The sequence below is a fragment of the Glycine max genome, chromosome 18 (assembly GCF_000004515.6).
Source record: "Glycine max cultivar Williams 82 chromosome 18, Glycine_max_v4.0, whole genome shotgun sequence".
Taxonomy (NCBI): Eukaryota; Viridiplantae; Streptophyta; class Magnoliopsida; order Fabales; family Fabaceae; genus Glycine; species Glycine max.
This window is the reverse complement of record NC_038254.2, coordinates 30,540,472-30,553,262: the sequence shown is the minus strand read 5'-3', so window position 1 is coordinate 30,553,262 and position 12,791 is coordinate 30,540,472.

Below are 12,791 nucleotides of genomic sequence, written 5' to 3'. Positions count from 1 at the left end.
ACATTTCCCAGTCACCGGAGGCTCCGCACTTGACGGTGGAGGACACATGAACAGCGCTAGGCAATCAATTCATGGGTCCCCGAACAAAAGTGGAGAATGGAGAATTGGCGAACAGCGCTAGGCAATCAATTCGCAGGGCTCCAGACTCGTTGGTGGAGGATGCATGAACGACAATCAATTCATGGGGCTCCAAATAAAAGTGGAGAATGGAGAATTGGCGAACAGTGACAGGCAATCAATTCGCGGGGCTCCAGACTCGTTGGTGGAGGATGCATGAACGACAATCAATTCATGGGGCTCCGGATAAAAGTGGAGAATGGAGAATTGGCAAACAGCGCTAGGCAATCAATTCGCAGGGCTCCAGACTCGTTGGTGGAGGATGCATGAACGACAATCAATTCATGGGGCTCCGAATTAAAAGTGGAGAATGGAGAATTGGCAAACAGCGCTAGGCAATCAATTCGCGGGGCTCCAGACTCATTGGTGGAGGATGCATGAACAACAATCAATTCATGGGGCTCCGAATAAAAGTGGAGAATGGAGAATTGGCGAATAGCGCTAGGCAATCAATTCGCGGGGCTCCAGACTCGTTGGTGGAGGATGCATGAATGACAATCAATTCATGGGGCTCCGGATAAAAGCGGAGAATGGAGAATTGGCGAACAACGCTAGGCAATCAATTCGTGGGGCTCGAGACTCGTTGGTGGAGGATGCATGAACGAAAATCAATTCATGGGGCTCCGAATAAAAGTGGAGAATGGAGAATTGGCGAACAGCGCTAGGCAATCAATTCGCGGGGCTCGAGACTCGTTGGTGGAGGATGCATGAACGACAATCAATTCATGGGGCTCCGAATAAGATTTTTTGGCAGGACCGAATGGTCCACTGGGTTTTTCCCACCTAAAAAGGCAAACATGCTTTTTGCAAAGAAAAATAAATCATTCGCGAGAGCACCATATCTTAGAGAAACAATATACTTATGCCAAGGGTAATCTTCCTTGTAACCGAAAATGAAGGGCAGGATGTCAACATTTAGCTTTTAAATGAACATTCAGGGGAAACGTCGGGTTAAGCTGAAACTGGGAATAAATCACTCATAGTGTATAAAAAACTCACACAGGCAAGTGTTTTACCCTAATCCCAAACCATAACTGCACCATGACTTTATTTTGCACACGATTTCCTATCGAATCAAAGATCAACACGTACGATCACGGATGAATAGGATTTTCTCGAGGGTAGTGTTTTTGGAGAGGAAGCTGGGTGTTTCGGTCTTTTCCTCTTTGTTTATGTGGGGCGGGATATCGCCAGTCGAGAATGACTTTGAATTGCAATTCGAAAGGAAGAACCACCAAAAATGGGTTTTCCTTTGCTGGCAGTCACTTACCTTATCGAAAATTTATCTGGTCTAAAGATCTTCTGTTCTCTTTCTTTCATTGATCGGGAATTATTCTGTTTTCCTCCGATTTCCTTTTTACTTCCTTCCGATCTTCGATCGGGAATCCTTCTTTTCCTTTCTTTCATTTTTTCCTTTTCTTTCTTTTCATTTTTTCTTTTCTTTCTTTTTATTTTCTCCTTCTCCATTCCTTTCTTTGGGAAATCGGGTTTTAGCATTCTATTTGCTCTCCCTTGAGGAGATTCCGCTGTCCTCTGCTTCGGGGGAAAGGATGCAGATTCTTTTTATAGGCCAAGATTCAAAATAGTATAAGGTTGTGTCTCAATGGGGTCTTTTATCGTGGGAGCCCGATCTTGATATCCGGGGCAAAACAAATTCATGTGTCAAGGTGTCGGTCTCAGGCCGAACTTCCATATTATTCCACAAGGCACGCGCAACAATGATGATTTGGAAACAACGTGCAAAATTAGTCATGGTCACAGCCAGGTGGACACTCAAGCATCCCGTTTATGGCATTGTGATACTACGGTTGGGAATTTACACAAACAGATCCAACGTTTCCAAATTATGTTCTTTCATTAGTTCAATGAATTCATCCATTCTTATCTCGGTTATTCAGGAAAATAAACTCTTAGCGTCAGTCCCTTGTTTCCAGAAGATACGTCTGCTCTCTACGAATGATTTATGCTTCCTAACTGTAACATGTTGACCTTCGAGGTCTTCCTTTCTTTTTCTTTTTGTTTCATTTTTATGTTCACAAAAACTAGACATCCATTGCCATTTACCAAAAAACTTTTCTTTGTACACCTTCATTCCTATACATGACGAACTTTTTCTGTACACACATTAGAACTCTTTTTCTGGACGTCAACACGGTTTATATACAAACCCTATTCATGCTCAAAGATTTCTTTTTTTTTTCATTTTTTTCCCACACATACCCGTAGTTTATACAAAAGTTTCTTTATATACACTCATCGCTTACACACACAGGAATCTCTTTTCACACATTATTTACACACACAAAATTCTTTTATACACATTTTCCTTTTACATATATATAAATAAAACCCTTTTTCTTTTCTTTATGAACATGACATTTATTCACAACGCTTCTTTCTTTTTATGATGATTTTGGTTCATTTTATTTTTAGGACGACGTTCCTAAATGAAAAACTCTACACGATTCCGGAATTTCAACAAACACTATTGAAAACAACGAAGTAAATACTAACGTAACAGTTCAAACGAAATGTATGCACAAAACAAAAGTCAATCAAAACGAAACAAACGTTAGTCCCTCAGTTAAAAAAAAATAAAATGATACGTAACAAATAAAAGAGGAAACATAAAAAGAGAATATGGATCTAGGGATCTCCCAATCATTTGGCTCCGCTCCCTCCCAAGAAATCGAGCAAATCTGTCATCTCCTCGTCCACGTGGGCCTCATCTGCCTCGCCGGGAGCCTCTACAGGTGCCTCCCCTGTCTGGGCCTTAGGCCAATCTCCGGGCCATGCGACCTCTGCCCTAAACTGATCCGGAGTAGGGCATGGAAAAGAAGCAAAACCCTGGCTCTACAAGCTGAGGCTAAGCTGGTAGAGAGAGTCATGGGTCTGCACGTGCGCCCTGTGGTTGGCCACCTGCTGGCGAACCAAATGCCGTAAATACCGCTCCGTGTCAAATGACCCAGCTGGATCAGCCTGAGGAGGTGGCGGTGGTGCATCTGGGGCCTGCGGGTCGTCACCCTGTGCCTGTCTAGCTGTGCAGTACTTCTTTATGAAAGCCCGGGTGATCGGCGGTCGAATCACCTTACTAGGTGTGACAGGAACCCTGAATGACTGGCAGAGACCCGTGATCAATGCCGGAAAACCCAGGGCCCTGTTAGACTTATCTAGGTCTAGAGAGTGCCTGGTAGGTGGCATACCTGCAAATAGATAAATGGCATCAACAATCAATTGAGCCACATGAACACTCATCCGTGTCAGGATGGCATACACCAACTGACACTTCAGCAGAGGGAGGTCGGAATTATGATCGCTGGGCAGGATGTTTCTAAGCATCAACGTCATCCATGTCTGAGTCAGGGTAGTCATGTTGGTGCGCATGATCCGCACCCGTCTCCCGGCAACGGTCCGGGCAATACTCACACTCCTGGCCTTCCTCCAGCACTAAAGGGTATCCCAGGAATTGGCTAAGGGCATCCGCATCGAAAGGGATCCACTGACCCCTCACCCAAGATCGCATATCCCGCACGCCCTCCTGTGTAGGCTAAGCATTGGCATAAAATTCCAGGACTATGTCTCGGTCGAACTTGGCCATGGGGGCAACCAGCGATGTCCATTGCCAGCTCCCTCTTTATGAATCTGACCACCACACTTCTCGTGACATTAGTATAAGAAGTCGCTTCGACCCATTTGGTGAAGTAATCTATCGCCACAAGAATGAAGCAGTGACCATTCGAAGCTTTGGGTTCGATGGCCCCAATGACATCTATCCCCCACATGGAAAAAGGCCAAGGGGCGGACATAACATTCAGAGGATGTGGCGGAACATTAACATTGTCCGCGTATGCTTGACATTTATGACACTTCCTTACATGGGCGCAGCAATCGCTCTCCATAGTGAGCCAGTAATAACCGGCCCTAAGGATCTTCCTGGCCATAGCATGCCCATTGGCATGTGTCCCAAATGAACCCCCGTGGATTTCCTCAATCATGAAGTTCGCCTCTTTGGCATCTACGCATCGTAGGAGGGTCACGTCGTGGTTTCGTTTGTACAGGACGGTACCGCTCACAAAGAAACCAGTAGCCAATCTCCTTAACGTTCTTTTGTCATTGTCAGAAATCCCTGGTGGATATTCTTTGTTCTCGACATATTGTTTGATGTCGAAGTACCACGGTTTCCCATCCCGCTCTTCCTCTATCGCACAACAATGCGCTGGCTTGCCCTGAGATCTGAATTCGATGTACGGCAGATCCCCGTGTGGGGCAAGTTGAAACATGGATGCCAGGGTGACCAATGCATCGGCCATTTGGTTTTCTTCCTAAGGTATGTGGTGGAAAGAGATGTCGTCAAAGAATTCAGCTAACCTCAAGATGTGAGTTTGATAGGGTATCAACTTCGGATCCCTAGTTTCCCATTCTCCTTTCAACTAGCGTATCACCAAAGCCGAGTCTCCATACACTTTGAGTAGTTTTACATCAAAATCAATGGCCGCTTGAACCCCGAGGGTGCACGCTTCATACTCGGCCATATTGTTGGTACAATTGAAACCTAGCCTGGCCGTGAAAGGAATACACTGATCATCCGGGGATACAAGACTGCCCCTACTCCATGGCCCAAAGCATTAGATGCCCCATCGAAGCAAACAATCCATTTGTCTATGTCCTCGTGCGTCCGCTTCTCTTCGAACAGGGCCATGATATCTTCATCCGGGAACTCAGGGTGCATCGACCGATAATCCTGGAGGGGTTGCTGGGCCAAATAATCTGCCAAGGTGCTTCCCTTTACCGCCTTTTGGGTGACGTACACAATATCAAATTCAGATAGTAGTACCTGCCACCTAGCGATTCGTCCCGTGAGGGCCGGTTTCTCAAAGATGTATTTCACGGGATCCATTTTGGAAATGAGCCATGTGGTATGACTGAGCATGTACTGCCTAAGCCGATGTGACGCCCACACCAGGGTGCAGCATGTCCTTTCCAGCATTGAGTAATTGATCTCACATGCGGTAAACTTTTTGCTTAGATAGTAAATGGCTTGTTCCTTTTTCCCAGAATCATCGTGCTGACCCAACATGCACCCTATAGACTCATCTAACACAGTCATGTACAGGAAAAGAGGTCTTCCTGTTACAGGTGGCATGAGCACCGGGGGGTTCGCGAGGCTCTGTTTGATCTTCTCGAAGGCCTTTCGGCAGTCATTATTCCATAGGACCGTCTGGTTCTTACGTAATAGCTTGAAAATGGGCTCACATGTAGGGGTGAGCTGCGAGATAAATCTCGCGATATAATTGAACCTGCCCAAGAAACCTCAAACCTGCTTCTCCGTGCGTGGTTCCGGCATTTCAAGAATTGCCTTCACTTTCTCGGGATCTATCTCTATCCCTTTCTAAGTTACGATGAATCCTAGCAACTTCCCCGATTTTACCCCGAAGGTGCACTTGGTTGGGTTTAGCTTCAGTTGGTATTTCCGCAACCTTCCAAACAGCTTACGCAGATTGACGAGGTGTTCGTCCTCAGTCCAAGATTTGGCAATCATGTCATCTACGTAGACCTCTATTTCCTTATGCATCATGTCATGGAACAACGCTACCATGGCACGCTGATAGGTTGCCCCAGCATTTTTCAACCCGAAGGCCATCACTTTATAGCAGAGCGTTCCCCATAGGGTGACAAAAGTGGTCTTCTCTACATCTTCGGGTGCCATCTTTATCTGATTATAACCCGAGAAACCATCCATAAACGAAAAAAGGGCAAACTTGGCTGTATTATCTACCAATATATCAATGTGTGGCAGGGGAAAATTGTCTTTAGGACTGGCTCGGTTTAAGTCCCGATAGTCTACACACATTTGCACCTTGCCGTCCTTTTTCGGGACCGGGACAATGTTGGCCACCCACTTTGGGTATCGAGCTACAGCTAAGAAACCCGCATCGAACTGCTTTCTTACTTCTTCTTTGATTTTTAAAGACATCTCGGGTCTCATCCTTCGTAGCTTTTGCTTAACTGGGGAAGACCCAGGATTCAATGGCAACTTATGCTGCACAATGTCAGAGTCCAGGCCGGGTATGTCTTGGTATGACCACGCAAAGACGTCTTGATATTCTTCAAGAAGGGTTATCAAGCCTTGGCGGATAGGTGCGGTCATACCGGTTCCTACTTTTACTTCTTTTTTTCCCTCTCCGGTCCCTAAGTTCACTAGTTCGGTTTCTTCTTGGTGAGGCTTCATTTCGCGTTCTTCCGGAGCGATCAACCTCTCCAACTCTAGTGAAAGGACGTCCTCTTCCTCTTTTTTGTTCATCGTTTGGCTTACATCTCGGTCGAAATCGATTGTCAAACCCTCGTCGTTAGGATCCTCAAAGAATCGACCCTCATATCTATACCAATCAAGACAGAAGAAACAAAAACATGCAAAATGAGAAAAGGTGGAACTGCAAGAACAAATGAAACAAGATCTCTTTGTTTATTTAATAAGGTAGGTTTCACAAAACAAAAGAGAAATAAATTTATAGCCTCTAATTACATTGAATCAGCGGTATAGACCTCTGACTGGCTTATCACGCGCCAGTTCCCCACTTGGGAATCAGGATGGTATGGCCGCACGAAACTTGGTGGGTCTTGAGGGCACTGCTCTCCGATTGCTGCCACCTCTTCCTCAAACATTATTCCAGCACTGGTGAAACACTGGCTAACATGGCCAGGCCATGCCCAATCCGCCCGGAATCTTGACGGTGCATTCCTCATTCCCGGCATCCCGGGTTCGTACCCCAATCCATATTTGTACAGATTTCCCCTAATATCGACTACGTCGGCATTCCCGAGGCCGTCCATGCCTAGACCCATTCCGGGCTCATATCCGTGCTTGAGCATCACCTGTGCCACCATTATGGCCACATTAGAGAGAGAAGGTAGCAGCGGGCTCGTTTCCACAGAGGCACAACTCACCACCTCAAAGGATTGGAAAGTTGTTGCTAAAGATTCTTCCGCTGCTTCTACATATAGTGCAGAAGAGGGGCAGCTCACCAACATATCCTCTTCGCTTGACACTATCACCAAAAGTCCACCAACCGCAAACTTCAATTTCTGGTGAAGCGTCGAAGGGACCACTCCCAACGCATGAATCCAAGGTCTCCCCAAGAGGCAGCTGTAGGCGGGATTTATGTCCATCACTTGAAACACCACATTACAAGTGTGGGGGCCTATCTGAATGGGAATGTCGATTTCCCCCATCACTTCCTGCCGAGTACCATCAAAGGCTCGTACCACCATTGAACTTGGTTTTAAACGTGACGCACTAAAAGGAAGCTTTTCCAAGGTGGTCTTCGGCATCACATTTAAACTCGATCCATTGTCGATAAGTACCTTTGCGACGACATGGTCCATACATCTCACTAACACATGTAGAGCCTTGTTGTGTCCTCTCCCCTCAACGGGAATCTCTTCTTCCGCAAACGCGATATAATTATTGGTGGTTATATGATTAACGATGCCTTCAAAACCCTCAACTGAGATATCGTGTGCTACATGGGCATCGTTGAGGACCTTTATCAACAGCGCACGATGAGGCTCAGAGTTTATGAGCAGTTCATGCAAAGAGATCCTTGCTGGAGTTTTATTCAGTTGCTTAACTACCTTAAACTCGCTTTGTTGGATAAGGCGAAGAAACTCATGAGCCTCTTCCAAAGTCACCATCTTTCCTTGAAGACCTTCTTTCTTTTCAGCCCCCTTTACCACCGGAGGATCCACTTCTTTTGAGGGGGTGGCTACGTCTGTGGGCTCTTAGACCATGGGCGCTTTCCCCTTGGAGGGAAATTCCGCCAAGTGAGGGGGAGCGAACACCAGGCCACTGCGGGTTACGCCACTGAGGCCGGTGATGTTGGTCACCTTGGCTGACAGGGAGTCAACTTCGGTTGCAACTCTTTCTTCAAAAGCGGGAGGGGTATACTTCCACGGAACGACCTTATTGCTTTGATATGCAAACGGTGTCGGCTTGGGTGCTGTCCGGGGGTATATGGGCGTGGAGCCGGTCCCTTTCCTAGTGAAACATATTACTAGGGCTTTGGGGGTTGGGAGAACCTTCTTTTCTTCCAACTGCATGCAAATCTGTGGTTCTTCCCTCCCTCCTTTGGACACTTCAAGCTGCCCCCAGTCCATGAGCTGCTGAAGCAATTCTTCTACCACGGGATAAGTTTCCATGTCATGTGACTCCCCGAGGTGAAACAAGCATTCGTCTCTTTCGTCTCCGCCACGGAAGACCATGCATCCCGCTTGCAGCGACTGGTAGATGAACCGCCTAGATGTAGCCACATCTTCCAATCTCTTTGCCCGTGATGGCCCATCCTTTTCGATGGCATTTACGCTAGCCCCTCCATGACTGGCTAGTGGGTTAGTTTTAACGTTGGGGACCTCCTCTTGGAATTATAGCCAGCTGGCATTAATTAGGTGCTGCACCTTATACTCGAACGGGAGGCAGGAGTCAATGTTGTGTCCGGGAGCTCCACTATGGTATGCACACTTGGCCTCCGAGTTGTACCACTTGGGGTATGGTGGCTGGAGGACCTTCCCAGGTATGGCCACCACCAAATGATTCTCCAATAATGAAGGCTACAACTCGGAGTATGCCATGGGAATAGGGGAGAAATCATCTTTCGGGGGTGGGCGCCGTGCATTATTATAGCTCGCGCTAGGAGTTGTATTATTGACTGGCTGGGGAGTGGCTAGAGCTGTGTGTTGGGCCGGTGTTCTTTCTGCTGCGGGTGGTCCTTTCACTTGAGTAGGGAGGGAGCTTCCGGCTCGAATTGAAAATTTCGGGGGGTTGGGCTGGTATGAGCTTTGGATATTTTGGGGCGCTTTCATCCATGCTGGGGCGGTGGTGACCGCGTGGGTATCTCCTTCCTTTTTCCTCGCGCCCACCACTGGGGCTCTTCTGTTGTTGTTGGGGGCCACGTTGGAGGCATATTCAAACTTGCCTTTTCTCAGCCCGGACTCAATTCTTTCTCCGGCGAAGACGAGATCCGCAAAGTTAGCTGGCATGTATCCTATCAGCTTTTCATAGTAGAACGTAGGCAACGTATCTACCATAATTGTGATCATCTCCCTCTCCGTCATGGGCGGGACGACTTGGGCTGCGAGATCTCTCCATCTTTGGGCATATTCTTTAATGGACTCATGTTCTCGCTTGGTCATACTCTGAAGCTGGTTCCGATCGGGAGCCATATCCGTATTGTATTGGTACTGCCTAATGAAGGCAGTTGCCAAGTCTTTCCATGACCGGATCTGAGAAGCTTCCAGATTGGTATATCATGCCATTGCTGCTCCGGCCAAGCTGTCTTGAAAGAAATGCACCAACAGCTTTTCGTCCGCGGAATGCGCCCCCATCTTTCGGCAATACATCCGAAGATGCCCTTTTGGACATGTCGTCCCTTTGTACTTATCAAAATCTGGTACTTTGAACTTGGGAGGGATGACGATGTCAGGTACCAGACATAGGTCCGCTAAATCCGAGAACGTGTAGTTGCCGAGGCCCTCTACCGCTCTTAGCCTCTCTTCAAGTGAATCAATCTTTCCTTTATCTTCTGCAAAGGGAACGGATTCTTTTACGGGTGCGGGTGAAGACGGGACATGGCAGACTATGTTTAGTTGGGGTAATTCATGGGGGGCCGGATCTTTGAGGGGAAGTAGAGGGCCTAGATGGGCATCTCCTTCATCATCTTCTTGCAAGGGATAGTCGGCATAAGGAGGGAGTTGCCCCTCGAAGGTAGGGGCTTGGCTCAAATCATCTGGAGCGGTACGGGAAGTGAAGTCCGGAGGCAAACCATAAGGGTAGGCTTGAGGACTATACCTCCGACCTAACACCGTCATGTTTCTGTCTCGGCCCAAGTTTAGTGCGGGCTGTAGCACCGGTTCCGCTTCCCTAGCCGTATTGGAGGCGGCTGCCGTGGCATTATCTTCTATAGTTTTCTGAAGTTTTAGCATGGCCTCTGTGATAGAAGCCATTTGATCTTTTAAGGCCGATAGGTCAGCCTTCATCTTTTCTTGCACGCCCTCTTCATTATCCATTTTTTTGGATCGAGTGTTATAGGGGTGCCTTTGCGCTTTCTTAGTTATGGTGAGTTCCCTAAAGAAACAAACAACGGTGAGTATGCCACCAAAACATGAACATGCAAATGAATGATCGGAGTACATGGATCCATCTCAAGGTTTTTTAGATAACGTGATGAGTTCAAAACTTCTCGTTTTATAAAAAAAGAACAAAGCTTTTATCTAGCCAATATCATACAAAAGTGTTACAACAGAACCTAACGGTTTCTAATTATATGGGCCATCAAATCTATCATGTGTTGACAGTAATTGATTAGCCTGTGAATTTCCTCGGGGGCTGCACACACTTCAGCGATGGCCTTTGCTTTGGCTAGTAGTCGCAGGAGGTCTTGACTTCCATTCAAGGTCAAGGCGAACCTATCCATCCATATAGTCGCTTCTTGATGCAATGCATCAATCACCCTCCCTCTTGCTTCCTTTTCGGCGTACACTTGTGCGAAATCCTCTACTAGCTTTTGTTCAATAACATCTTCTAGGTCTTTTGATTGTTTATCAATAATCTTAGTGTATTCCTTTATTTTGGTAGATGATCTTTATATTATATTTCTGTAAATTTTCATTACAAAAATTCACACAGAAGCAAGTATATATATATATATATATATATATATATATATATATATATATGCACTAATTAATAAATCGGTCTTACTAGCCAAATGACCTATCTGGTCCATTATCTTTAACTTTTTTTGTTCAATTTAGTTTTTTATCTTTTAAAAAGTTCATTTTAGTCTTTTATCTTTTTAAATTTATTCAAAATGGTCCTTTTATCCATCTAAAGTTAACGTCATTAATGAAATAAAGGTATTGGCGACTAAGAAATGCCACAAAATGTGAGTTTTCCCTTCATCTTCCTCCTTCTCTTCTTCTTTCTTCTCCTTCCTCCTCACTCTCTTTAGATCTCCCTTTGCTCCCTCCTCCTTCCACTGTGCGCCAACGTCCTTCACCTTCATCTCCATTGTTTCCACATCCTTCTCTAAGGTCATGCGTTTTTCTCCTTCCTTACCACCACTACCTCCCTCCATTCCCTTCTTCCTGATGTTGTTGGGCTTTTATTTTTTGTTTTTGTTTTTCATATTTGCAACATTCACAGATTTGGGACATTTTGCGCATTTGAATCTTTGTCTAGAATTTTTTGTTCCCAAACCTTGGTGCATTTTCAACTTCAAGATCAAGATGTAAGAACACATATATTGGTGTTGCATTCTCAGATCTGGTGTTGCGTTTCCAACTTCGAGATTAAGAAGGGAGAAGCCATATTTGGGCAATTGGGTTTCTGGTGTGGTGGGGTTTGGATCGAGGTTGGGGTGGCGGCACAATGGTCGTGCATCGCTAGTTGTTGTGCGCTAGCCGCCTAACCAGTTCTGTTGTCCACGACAGAGCAGAGGAACTTGTTGTGCTTATGGGCGGAGAGGCTGAAGTTGGAGATGTTGAGGGCGTCGACGTTATTGAGGAGGATGAGGAGGTTTTGCGGCTTGAGGCCTAAAGAGAGAAGAGCAAGGAGAAGAGAGAAAAAGAGAAGGGGAAAGATGGAATAAAACTTACATTTTGTGACGATTTTTAAGTGCAAATACCTTTGTTTCATTATCGATGTCAACTTTGGATGGATGGAAGCATCATTTTGAATCAACTTAAAAAGATAAAGGATCAAAATAAATTTTCTAAAAGATCAAACTGAACCAAAAAATAAAATAAGAAATCAAATAGATCATTTGACATAAATTATATTTATACTTCATGATTTGTTTTCAAACTTCACACAACATTGCTCTTTTTGTTTTTATTCTTGCAATGATATTTTTTAATGTTTAAAAATTAATATTGCACTAACAGTTTCATATATATTACACTAATCGTCTTAATTGTTTAATAGATATTATAATAAGATTGTTCTGAAAAAAAAAAGGAGATATATTGTGTACATTCGAAAAAATCTTTAAAAAGTGTAAATGCAATTTGCTATGAGAGATATAACGCATACCAGTTGTCCTCCATTTTGCGTCGTTTTCCATGGTTTTCCTTCAACCCTGAATCGGTGAGAGAGAATTAGATCATTCCTTCCCAAGAAAGGGTTAGGTCATAGGTGTGAACACGGATCTTTTCTTAGGGCGCGTTATCTGTGATAAGAGGGCAAGAAATGGGGTGTGGGGACACATTGTCTCCATACCCTACTCCTGGCCATGGGTCCGTTGATGAGCGAAAAGGAAAAGGCATATGATGTACTGGCAACAATCACGGAAAGGTACTCATTTATGGACACCATGGTACCGCACCAACAAAACCAGGGGCATAGTCTTGGCTATTCCTAACAAGGTTAATTAATTAAAAGGATATTCATGTTGAAGGCCACACTGAAGTTAGGTCATGACAACATGATTCTTTGTGGGTCATCAAACATCAATCATGTTTTCCAACTGCGACTGCTTTTTCTTTCAATTCGTAAGTATCTTAAAAATTCATGACCATGGAGTGGACAACATTCTCCACTTGGTCAAATTAATACACTATTTTTACACATTTGAACCTCCTTTTCATACTTTTTATGTTCTGCTAGTGACATTAAAGCATGC